This window comes from Ambystoma mexicanum, chromosome 7q (assembly GCF_040938575.1).
Source record: "Ambystoma mexicanum isolate Mex_15411 chromosome 7q, UKY_AmexF1_1, whole genome shotgun sequence".
In the NCBI taxonomy this organism is placed as follows: Eukaryota; Metazoa; Chordata; class Amphibia; order Caudata; family Ambystomatidae; genus Ambystoma; species Ambystoma mexicanum.
The window spans coordinates 1166077909-1166091117 of NC_090941.1; the positions used below are offsets into that span (position 1 = coordinate 1166077909).

Sequence of the window (13209 nt, forward strand, 5' to 3'; positions counted from 1 at the left end):
AAAAGAGAAATGACAGGTGTACAGACACAATCATTCTATCACAGCCCACTGCATGGTTGAGACAAGAAAAGAGGTAATCACTTCATGAACCTGGCATGGTAGAAGCTCATTGTAGCCCATGGTTTGTTGGTTAACTGCGCTTATACCTGTATGTACCCATCACATACATGCCAACCCTCCCGATTTAGGCGGGAGACTCCTGATTTTTGGGTGAAAAATATTGCTATTTTTCACGGTCTCCCGCCTAAAATAACTGTAGCCCCAATGCATTCCTACGGGGAAACATGCGTCTCCCGATTTCCCTGTGAAAATCTCACTTCCATGTGCATCTGAATGTTGGCATGTATGCCATCATATAAACCACTGTTGAATTATTTGTTCCATGTGTCGACCTCCAGAAACCAGGAACCCCCCTCTGCTAGTTCAGGATTATCACAGCCATTTCAGGAGCAATAGGAATATTTTGTACATTTCCAGAGAGATCATTAAAACTCTCAGATCTCTCGAAGGTGAGCTCACCCAGAACGCATTAAATTAGCAGCGAACTGCAAATAGTTGTATATATTTCATTTTTCCAGCTCTTCCAGAACCTTGTTAGCATAGCTCACGGGCAACACACTCACCTTGACAACAAGACTACGCCGAGCTCACAGGTTCAATACCCAGAACCCTGCTGAGATGCTGGAGTGCATCATGACGCGTTATATATCATGTCTATGTAAAGCGACCCGCTATGGGACTGCTCCCTGGAATAGCTACAGAAGATCTACCTGCAACAAATGTAATGCTCTATGGTCTTCCTAATATAATGTTGTCCTCAGACGCATTACAATCAATTAAACCATCCAAGTTATTCATAGAATAATGTCAGTGGTCTCCCATAAATGAACAGTTGTGCCCTTGATTTCCCTTGAATGAGGGGAACCTCTCGATCTCCATGAAATAAGTGAGACTTCCCCTGATTTTCCTGGAATTAGGGCTGCTGCAATAGATCTGCCAGGAATGAGGGAGACTGCACCCCAATATCCTTGGAGCGAGAAAGACTGCTATAGATCTCCCTGAATTTAAGGAGTCTGCTCTGGATCTGTCTGGAATGAGTGGGACTGCACTGGGCCACTTGGGAATGACTGTGATTGCTCTCGGTTGCCTTGGTATGAAGGAGACTTCCCTAGTTCTCCGTGGAATGAGGGCGACTGCTCTCGATCTCCCTGAATTTAGGGAGTCTGCTCTGGTTGTCTTGGAATGAGGGTGCCTGCTCTGAATCTGTCTGGAATAAGAGGCACTGCACTGGGCCACTTAGGAATGACTGATTGCTCTCGGTTGCCTTGGTATGAGGGAGACTTCCCTGGTTCTCTGTGGAACGAGGGAGACTGCTCTGGATCTCCCTGAATTTAGGGATTCTGCTCTGGATCTGTCTGGAATGAGTGGCACTACACTGGCGAATCGGGAATGACTGTGATTGCTCTTGATTGCCTTGGTATGAGGGAGACTTCCCTGGTTCTCCCTGGAAGGTGAGAGACTGCTTTGGATCCCTCCGGAATGAGGGAGACTACTCGAACTCCTTGGAATGAGGGAGACTGCTCTTGATCTCCTTGTAATGAGGGACACTTCCCTAGTTCTCCCCGGAACGAGGGAGACTTCTCTGGGCCTCCCTGAATTGACAGAGTCTACTCTGCATCGTCCGGGAATGAGTGAGACTGCACTGGGTCACTCGGGAACAACTGTACTTGCTCTCGATCGTCTTGGTATGAGGGAGACGTCTCCAGCTCTCCTTGGAATTAGAGTGACTGCTCTGGATCTCTCTGAAAATGAGTGGGATTTGTCACAGCTCTACGGCACTCGTTGTGGAGAAGACAGAAATTGGTGCATTCTCTCGCGCAGTTACGTTATCCTCATAACATGTATTACAGGTCTAGTTGATTCCAAGATGGGCGCTGCCATTCTATTTACCTCGTAGGATTACAGACAGTTGATGCATTGCAACCCTGCGGTTCCTGGGTAAGACACTAGTGGTGCCTTCCTCCCTGCTCTGCTTTCCAGCCCTTCTGTTGCCTTGATTTCTGGCTTCTCTTGCCTTCCACTCCACCCTCCCTGTTTCTTTGTGTCTTTTTTTCTGTTTACTTTTTCCTCGTGGCCTTTCATATCCTCCTGACTACTCTTTGGCTGATAGTTTTTTTTTCTCTCCAGCCTATGCTTTTTCCTCAAACCTTGGGCTATCTCAACTGTGGCCTCTTTGTCGGGTCTGTACTTCTGACAGGCGCTGTGGCTACAGGGGGGGAACACCCTTTCCACTACAAGGAAAGCTCTGCTTCCAGGAAGGGGCAGTCTAAAGGGAAGTAGATGGCCAAGAAGACCAGGAAGAAGGGTGAGTCTGATTCCGACACCGAACACTGTGAGAGCTTGCAACACCAGGAGAAAAGAAGGGAGCAACTACAAGAGCTTATTCAAGCAGTCCAAGGATTGCCTTTGGAGGTCCAGTAATTGAAGGCACAGAATGCCACATTAAAACAGCTAATGGCTGGCAGAGAAGCATTGGCTTCTGACCGTCCGTCCTTGAGCCTTGTCTCCGGCAAATTTGATGGAACCCACAAGAAGGTGAAGGAATTCACGGATGCCTGTACTGTTCATTTTACATTTAGGACTACCACCTACACCACAGATCGGTTTAAGGTGGGATCCATGATATCCAACATGCCATGCAATGGTTTGGCCTGGACGACTCCCATTGTAACTTCTGCTGGTCCGCTGCTCTCTGATTATGGGCCTCATTACACGGTAGACGGTAAGGGATTACCGGCACCGGTAAGGGCACTGGTGCCAGTAATCCCTTACCGCCCTACTGCGAGGTCCCTTAGCGGGTCCCGTCCCTAACGCCTGGTTTTACCAGGCGTTATGGAAGGGACCCTTTAAGGGACTTCAGAGCTAATAATGGGCTCGCTGATAGCTCAAATGGGGAATGGTTCCCGGAATGGGGAGTTACTGGGTCCTCGAAGGTCGGAATGACCCGGTAAGGCCCGGTACACTGACTGATTTTATTTCTAGGGTCCTTCCGATCGAATTCCGCTTGGCAGAAGGGAAGGAAGAGAAGAGGACAAGAGGTCCATCCTCTACCCTACAACCCTCCCATCAACCTCCTGCTACTGAAACACATGGATCTGACAAACCCATGCGAATCGGCACTACAAGAGGCCCATTGACCCAGGCAGTGAGAAAAAGAAGAGACATGGGTCTGTGTCTCTATTGAGGATCAAAAGGACATTTTCCTTGAAGGCAGAATCCCAGCTTGTGCAAGGGGTGGATGTAAGGCCCCTAATTTCGGGTCCCATCAGCAAGACTTCGGTACTCTTTTCCATGAGGATAAATTAACATTCCGAAACTATTCAGTTTGATTTCAATCAAGCTGCACATTTTCCTATTTATTTTTGGTATCCCATGGTTACGGAAGCATAACCCTTGCATTGATTGGGCTACCAACGAGGTACGACTATATCCTCCCGGTTCTGTACTAGAGCTTGCTTTAAGGAAAAGACAACCACTGCCATCACAAGTTGTAAACCATTGGTCTCTTTAAGCATTCATTTCATCCCCTGAACTTAGCATGACATTTTGGATATATTTGAATATGTGATACCCCGAGCCTTATCTCCACAATGTATCAATCTTGTGGCTTACAAATTGGTGCTACCAATGTCTTGGTGATGAGTGCATCCTGCATGGTCTGTTCTCCAGACTGCTTTGACAGGCCTCTCTCCCACTATACAGGTGTCTCAAACCTAGCAGGGCCGCCGTGCCCAGATTGCATTGTCGCTAAGGGAGACGGAGAATAAAGAGAGCCACTGTTAGAACCCAACTATATAACTATACAACCCTTAACTCCACCCTTACACCCCGATCAAGACAACAACTAGACTAAAACAACTCGGAATCGTACAATGCCGCGCAAACGACCCACTCAGAGGGAAAGAAGAGAAGAAAGAACAAACACCCCGAAACTTCAACTAAGAACCGCAGCAACAGAACACACCCCCACAGACAGGTTCAAAGATCGGACCAACACTGAAAGAAGAGACAAATCCCTTTACCTAACTCCATACCTCGCTGAGACCTACTCACCAGATCGAACCAACGCAATGCCAAAACCAACTACACTGAACAACCTACCAACATCACGAAGAAGGACAAACCCCACCAGATACAAGCACACAACTGAAGCAATAACACCATACATCACCAAAGCAAGAAGAACCCCCAACCCACAACCATGTCCCCTGGAAGACGAACCAGATGAAAACAAAAACCCTAGACTAAACCTAGAAGAACTACTCGAGAACGCCGACAACCTGAAACCTGCTCCTGAACAAGATCAGAAAACGACCCTAACAAAAAAAGGCAAACCAAGCTACACCTCTAAACTACACTGCAATCTAATAAATGCACATTCCATGTCAAAACACTCTGCAGAGATCTTCGACCTACTCGACGACAACGGCATCGACATCCTCTTCATCACAGAAACTTGGCTGGACGACAACTACAAAATCGCACTCCAAAGCTGCCTTCCAGCAAACTTTAAATGCCTTCAAATAAACAGGAAAAACAAAAAAGGAGGAGGCATCGCAATAGCATTTAAAGAGCAGCTGAAAATAAGAACAGACAAACCACTCAACATCCCCAACTGCGAGTCCATGGTCATACACCTAACAGCTAGCCCAAAAACAAACATCACATTCATCCTGGTGTACAGACCCCCAACTTATGATCCATCCTTCGTCGACAACTTCATAGAAGCCATAACCAACATAGCCATCAACCACGAACACCTAATCATACTGGGGGACTTCAACATCTGGTTCGAAGACAGTCATGCCAGCTCCCAAAACTCACTGATTGAACAACTCGCCACCTGAAACTACGACAACTAGTAAAAGGGGCAACTCACTCGGCAGGACACACCTTGGACGCAATATTCGCAGAGGAAAAACTCATCACCACGGCACCGCTGATACAAATACTGTGGAGTGACCATCTCATCATCCCATTCGTAATCACTCTGCCTACTCAAGTCTACATCCAACCTCCCAAACTCACAGCCACCACAAAAAGAAACTGGAAAGACGTCAAAAAAGGCAACCTATTCGAACAACTGGAGTTAACCAAGCCCTCAACAACAGAACTGGACCTAGCTGGCCTAGACGGGAAAGCTGAGATACTACACAAATGGATTGCAGATACAATTGACAAGATGGCCCCAGAAAAACCATTCACACCATCAAAAAAGAGAGCAATGGCAAAATGGTTTACCCCACTACTAAGCACCATGAAAAAAGAAAACAAAAAGATGGAAATGGAATGGAGGAAAGATTACAATCCAGACAAAAAAACAATGTTCCAGAAGCACATTCGCACACAGGGAAATTCAAAAGGCAAAGAGAAGGCATTATGATGACAGAATCACAAATGCCACCAACACACAAAAAGAAATGTTCCGTATCATTAAAGAAATGAGAAACCCACCAGGCTGTGACAACACCCCAACCCCCTCGGAGAAACTATGCAACAACCTTGCAGACCACTTCAAAAAGAAAATCAATGACATCCGACAAACCATCCAACAGAGACCAACCAGCAGCGACTTACAACTAAACGAACCTAAATCAGAACCGCAGCACAAACTCAATAACTACCCTGAAATATCAGCAGAGGCATTCGCAATGCTGATAAAACACAGCAAGAAAGCGGGCTCACCGATGGATCCCTGCCCCACGGACATCTACAAATCAATCCTCAGACAAGGAACACCAGCAGAATACTTCAGAAACCTTCTAAATCTATCACTGGCAACAGGAACAGTACCAAGGATCTTCAAATCGGCTTATATCAAACCACTTCTGAAAAACACAGGCAGGGACGAAGATGACCTCTCCAACTACAGACCAATCTCCAACATCCCCTACCTGGCCAAACTCCTCGAAACCTACGTATGCATACTAACCCAAGAATACATTGAAGAACACCACCTGCTAGACCAAGCTCAAGTCGGCTTCATACCCACAAGAGGTACAGAAACTGCACTACTATCCATCTGGGTTGACCTAAAAACAAACGCAGACTCCAACACAACATCTGCCCTTATCCTGCTCAACCTCTCCGCAGCCTTCGACACAGTTAGCCATGACACCCTAACCAAAAGACTAGAATACATAGGCATAACAGACACAGCGCTACGCTGGACTAAATCATTCCTAGCAGACAGATCTGAAACCGTCTGGATCAAACCCTTCAAATCCACCCCACGAGTCAACGACTGTGGAGTACCACAAGGATCCTCACTATCACCACTGTACTTCAACATCTACCAAACCCCAGTAATCAGAATCTTCAAGAAACACAACATCAAATGCTACAACTACGCAGACGACACTCAAATCATCTACAAGATCGAAGACACCCAAGCCGATCATTCAAACTTAACCGACTGTCTAAAAGAAGTCTTCAACTGGAAGAATGCCAACAACCTGAAAATCAACCCAGGAAAAACCGAAATCATGATCATATCCAAAGACCAAGAGAAGGAAACCGCCATCCAGTGGCCAACGGAAATGGGATCTATATCATCACCATCTAAGGTAGTAAAAAATCTGTGAGTCCTGCTGGACAACACCCTAACCTTAGAACCGCAAATAAACGCAACAGTCAAGAAATGCTTCTTCCTCCTCCACACGGCAAGAAAAATACTACCTTTCCTCTCCTTCACACACAAAACACTCACCATCGTCGGCCTCATCATGTCAAGTATCGACTATGCAAACAGCCTCTACCTCGGTATACCGGAATACCTACTGAAGAAGCAACAACAGATCCAAAACACAGCAGCCAGACTACTCCTCAAACTATCCACATCACCCCGGCCCTAAAAACACTACACTGGCTCCCAGTAAAACAGCGTATCATCTTCAAAACAATGTGCATAACACACAGGGCAATCAGCGCACAAGGAGCAGAATTCCTACAAAATAAAATAACAATCTACAAGCCAACGAGACCGCTCAGGTCAACCAACGAAATCCGACTGGAACAAAAACCTTACATCAAGAAGAAACTCGGAGGCACCGCTTTCTACCACTTAGCCGCGAAAACCTGGAACATCCCAAAAGTAATAAGGAACACCAAAGATCACCTTAAATTCAGAAAATTACTAAAAACCTACCTCTTCAACACCAGAGACTAAAACCGAAACAACAATAAGACAAACGACTCTTCAGAAAAGGACATTGACAAACCCCTAGAACCGACAGAAGTACCCTGAGCACCACTAGGGCTGAAGCTGGACACAGGGGTCCACCCGCAAGACCCAGGGAAACAGAGGCAACAACTCCAGCCAACCCTTATCATCCCCCACTGCCCGTACAGCCACAACTAGATACCACGGGGCTGTGGAACAGACAAGATACCACCAATCACCACACAATCGGAAGTATGGACACTAGCAGCTGCGCTAGTCACGTGGAGGGGCTGAGGAGCATGCAAGGTTATTAAGGGAGCGGGCGGAGGGGACAGCTAAATCCTCAAACGGCCTCGAATGCAAAAACGGGCACGTACCTCCTGAGACTCAGGGTGTACAAGCATCCCGTCGTGTAAGATTACACGAGCCCAACCGGTTCAGTCCAGGATAGAGATACAAACTAACCAATACCACTAACAATTTCCTTCTCTGCATACACCTCTCAAACTCCAAACCAAACACAACCACAAACCTCTAGCGCAGCAAACCGCACAAACTTCACTACACTGCAACAACAAAACAAAAAACACACATAGGCCCTCATTACAAGTTATGCCGGTAGCCATGCCGCAATTTGCGGCATGGCTGCCGGCAAAACCGCATCCGTGTCCGTGTCCTCGGAATGAGGACTTACCGGACCATTCCGAGTCCGGATGGCCCGGTAATTCCTCACTCGAGGACACGATTCATCCCCATTCCCATTTCAGCCCCCATAGGGGTGAATGGGAATGGGAGAGGGAGTAAACAACGGGCCATTACGAGATGGCCCGTTGTTTGCTCCCGCTTCCCCTCGCGGGACCCGGTATGCACGCCTGGTTTTCCCAGGCGTGCTTAACGTGTCCCGCGAAGGGAACTTGTAATGTGGCGGAACGGGTTGAACGGCGCCGCAGCCTTTTACCGCGCCGTTTAACCCGTTCCGCCAGGGTCGTAATGAGGCCCATAGACTTGCACATCAGCACACGACGACTACCGGCCGCATACACCCCAGGCCCAGTCGACGGAACCACCGGGCTGAGGCTGCCAACAGCACATCACTGCAATCTTGCACTTTTCCAGCCTCCACCCACTAACCAACCCCTCCCTCCCTCTTTCAGAGCCGCCAGAGCGCCAGGGGACCACTCCGGTGGTGATAGTGCGCGGTACAAATGACCTTTAACATTAACATTAACATTTTACATCCTCTTTTTCACTCTTCGTTATTGAAACCTTACATTCCTGACCCATTTCTATGGAAGAAAAGACTTCGGAGTACAACTATTCCCCCCTTGCGCCAACGAATATGAAATCTACAAAATCTGTGATTCTCGGTATCACAAGGTACTCCACAATAGCTGATCCATTGGAAAGGATACATCACAGAGGAAAGAAAATGGGAACCCTCTTCACATGTCTCTGCCAATCGGTTACTGCAGCGTTTTCATATGAGGTTTCCGTGGAAACCCAGGCCAGGTTTCCGGAGAGAGAAGGGTCGTACTGTCACAGCACTACGGCACTCATTGTGGACAAGATTGAAATAGGTGCAGTCTCTCGTGCCATTCTGATATCCTCGTAAAGTGTGTTGCCGGTCTAGTTGATTCCAAGATAGGGCCATCGGCAGTGTATTTACTGTGGAGGATTGCAGAGAGTCGATGCGTTGCAACCCACCGGTTCCTGGGTAAGATGCCAGTGCTTACTCCAAATTGACACCTTGCACACCTCAATGTTCCAGATTGATTGATAAAGATTGTAATGAACTAATCTAACTTGGTTATGTTGTGATCAGTAATGTGTTGCTAATGAGTTTCAGGTGCGGGTGAGAGAAAAACAACCTTGGCAATTAGGTTGTGTCTGTACAATGTGAGAAGAAAGTTCCCAATGTGGCAACTTACGTCTCCTGCACACTCTCTTGTGGCCTAAGAGTAGGCAAATGATTGAGAATCTGTAGCCTCAGGTATCCAAAGAAATCCTACATAGGTTTCTTGAAAACCCTATGCTACTCTTAATTAAAGGTAGGTAAAGTAAGTTAATTAAAGCATAACAACAGTTTCTTGGTCAATTCAATTCATGCATATTCAGTGAACAGAGACATTCAATAGTCCATGGATTAATCCAATTGTAATGTGAGGGATTGCCCAACGAGTTTCGAGTAAAGACACTTTTCATCAGGGGCTTCATATAAAGACTCTACAAAGAGAATTCAAACAACGATAATTTCAGATGTCGTCACACTTCATTGTGATTTAAACAATCAAAGCACATTTCCATAAGGAAAAGCTACATACAATGTCTACGATCAGCTCATCATGGTGATAAACTCATCTTCCTGGGTATCTAAAGAGTTTCAAGCGTTCAAAAAACTGTGAGCATCATAGTCCACAGGATTAAATGTACCTGAATATACTGTATTCCAAACACATATGCAAATGGTATCACAAAGAGGTAAGTATCATGTCATCATATTTTCATATCAACAATTCGATAACCTTAATGATTTCTAAACCACATGGTTGATAACAGTGTCTACACAGTTCATTAGAAAAATGGTCTCTTTTTGCCTATGATAATGGAAGAGTAGACTACCTCAATGGTCTCTGGTGTGTTATAATCAGATTAGAGCATTGAAATGTAATAGAAAGGGCTTAGGTGAAACCTAAGTCTTACCCAAGTGCGTGCTTAGTTGTGGTCTGATGAGTGGGGGTATAAGATGTATCAGGTATACAAAGGGCCGTTGGTATTCTGTGAAGACAAGTCAAGGGGATGCTAAAATGATCTAGTATCATCCAGCCTAACATAGCGGGGTGGGGTAATGGATATCATCCCTAAACTAAGAAAAAGGGCATTTTCCTGTAGGTAACCAGATGCAGTGAGCCAAATGAGTAACTCAGGGCCTCATCACGAGTTGGGCGCTAATAGCCCTATCGCCAAACCCTGCGGCGCTATTAGCGCCAGTTCACGGGTTTGGCCGAAGGGTTATTGCTCTTTCCCCATTGGGCCCATTCAGGAATTCCTCATTCCCCATCGGGCCCAATGGGGAAAATGTGTGCTATTACCGCTGGCCGATTTCCCGCCGGCGGTTATCGCGCCAAAAATCTGCAATTTTGCATGGATTGTTGGTAGCCCAAAGCCATGATCTGGCGGACCCTTAAATGCGGTGGTAATAGCGCTACCGCCGCATTCAAGGGTTACCGCCAGACTCGTGATGAGGCCCTCAGTCTTAACACAGTGTACAAGGGGTCAGGAACGGCTCCTTGTCAAAATAGTCCTCTGAGAAGGAAATAAATGTGCCAATTGTTGTAATTGTCTATGTGTAAGACGATAGAACAGAGCTAAAGTATTCTATGCTAACGGTGAAAGGAACTAAAAGATAGCGGATGGAGAATTGTGCAGAATCGACGGTGTCGTGGGTGTAAGAAAACAACAATGTGCCACATGCGCGGTATTCATGAATAAAATAACGGGCATCATGGCCCCCCTAGGTCTAAGTTGTCAGCGGGTAGTTATAAAACAATGGATGAGAGCTCAATAGGCTGCCTATTTCGAGAGGTCAGCATGCTCTGGGATCGAATTGCCTCATATTCAATATAAAAACTGAAGAGAAAGCATGTGCAGTAAACTTATACAACAGTAGTCAGGTAGATATTGTGGCGCTGCCCGATGACTGGGCGCGCACGCGGCGGCGTGACGTTGCACGCCGCCGTGTGCAACATAAATAAACGGGGAGTTCCCGGCCGCCTCAGAGCGACCGGGAAGCCCGAACCTAGCAGGACGTGTCTGTCTGAGTCCTTCGGTGCCGGGGCTTACGGCGATGCGCAGGGGGGCGCCAGCAACCCCTAACAGTGGCAACGAGTGGGGGAGACCATGCCCGGGCCCGGCGGTGACTATGAATACAATTGTTTCACCGAAACGAGGTTGGATTGAAAACTTCGTTTCACGCTGCGGGTAGTGCGTTACCCACGTGGCTGGCGGCCATTTTGTCAAACGGCTGTGGGACTTCATGAAGCTCCGGTTTGGGCTCTGAAGCGGCCCCAGGCCTAATTTTTGGAACTCTTGATTGCAGGCAGGCATACCTGCATGCACATGTGCCTGAAGAGGATTTTGTCATTTCCTTGGGTCTTCTACGTCGAGTGAAAGCAAGAAGGAGAGCTATAATGTCTGAGTTTGTATAGCCCACACATTTTCTTCCAATTTTTGGAGCAGCTGAAGGCTGGGGGCCTTATTCATCCTCTTCATCATCACAGAGGTGTGGTGCAGCAGTTGTTTTCTCCAATGGTGCTGGCTGGAGGTATTTGGACTGGGTGTTTGAGTTGCGGCCCCTGTCTTCCACGCTGGGGGTGCCTGTGCGCTCGAACTGATGAGTGATACTGAGGACCAGGACGGAGCGGCGGTGCAGCAGCCTCCACGTGCGCCAGCAGCACCTCAAGGTTTGCTGCCTCCAGTGCAGTCGGCACAGCAGCCTCCGGTTGGTCAGGCAAGCCTTCAGGGTCCTCTACTTCCAGTGCAGCCTGTGGCAGCACCTGTTGTTCAGCAGATTCTCCCCGTTATGGCTCAGGTATGTGCACAGGCGGCTCTGCAGCCCATCCCAGAGTTTGATGTATCGGGCCCACCTTCCAGTTTGGGGCCCAGATGGAGGTGGTGGGTGGACCACCTGGACATGTACTTTCGGGCTGCCCAGGTGGTAGATGATGATACCCGGCTGGCAACCATGCTGTACTCGGCAGGTCCATCTGTCCAAGAGACTTTTGAATCGCTTCCGCCAGGGGATGGGTCCTATGATCAGGCGAAGGCCGCTCTGCAGGCCTACTTCCTGCCTCTCGCCAATGCGGATTATGATCGTTTTGTCATGCTCTCTGCCAAACAGAAAGACGATGAAACTCTGGACACTTTCTATGAGCTCCTAAGGCGTCTCTCGCTGGCCTGCGCTTGGGGTGATGCGGTGGACATGATCAGGACGATGCTGATCCAGGCTTGTTCATCAGGCAAACTAAGGCGCCAGGTGCTAAGGGAGCCTGGAATTACGCTTCAGCGCATCCTTGAACTGGGGAGGTGCCATGTCGTGTCGGAGGCGAGGGCAGCTCGAATGGAGGCCGGGTCGCGCCCCATCAAGACCGAAGAGGTATGTGCGATGTGGCGAGGTGGCAGGGGCACCCGAAGACCTGGCAGCAGTCCCTGGGATCAAGCCGGGAGGGCAGGAGAAATCTGCCAAAAATGTGGGTATGACCTCCCCCACCCTGCTGAATGCCCTGCGGCTGGAAAGACCTCTGGACGGTGTGGGCTACCGGATCATTTCACGAGAGTATGCAAAGCAGCAATGCCGGTATTGGTCCAGGGGACCGGGGCGGGCCAGTCTCAATCGCCAGGGTCGACCATCCAACGTCGCTCAGGTGGATCAGACTGAGGAGGATGCCCAGGTGGAGGAAGCGGAAGAAGAGGACGAAGAGAACGTCTTCTTTGTCTCGAGTGTGGGGATCTCGAAAATTAAGAACAGGAGACAGCCAAGGTGCGTGGTCGAGGTGAACCGATCTCCAGTCCCCGTCCTCGTGGACACTCGGGCGTCAGTGAATGTAATGGCCCGTGAACACTATGATGCCATGGACCAGCCCCCCAAGCTGGCTGCTCCCAAGGCCCGCATCTTTGCCTTCGGTGGTGTTGACCCCATCCTCTGGACGGTGTGTTCATGGCAAAAGTAGAACATGAGGGCTCCCAAATCACTGCACGATTCTACGTGACACCGGTGAGCACCAACACGCTGTTAAGTTGTGCTGCAGCAGAGGCCCTCGGCATCGTCAGCTTTGCATACTCTGTCTATTTAGAGGACATTAATGACTTGCTCGAGAAGTATGCCGCACTGTTCAAGGGGATCGGGCAGATGGCCGGTGACCCAGAGAGGTTACACATTGATGAGTCGGTGCAGCCCATTGCCCTGAAACATCGAAGGGTGCCGTTCCACC

At 48.3% G+C, this 13209-nt stretch overlaps 1 protein-coding gene across 1 annotated transcript in view; it reads right to left on the minus strand.

Annotated features, from left to right (window-relative positions):
• Positions 1-13209, minus strand: part of LOC138528729 (zinc finger protein 271-like) — a 507619-nt gene that overhangs the window by 109562 nt on the left and 384848 nt on the right. The gene's annotated exons all lie outside the window — the stretch shown is intronic.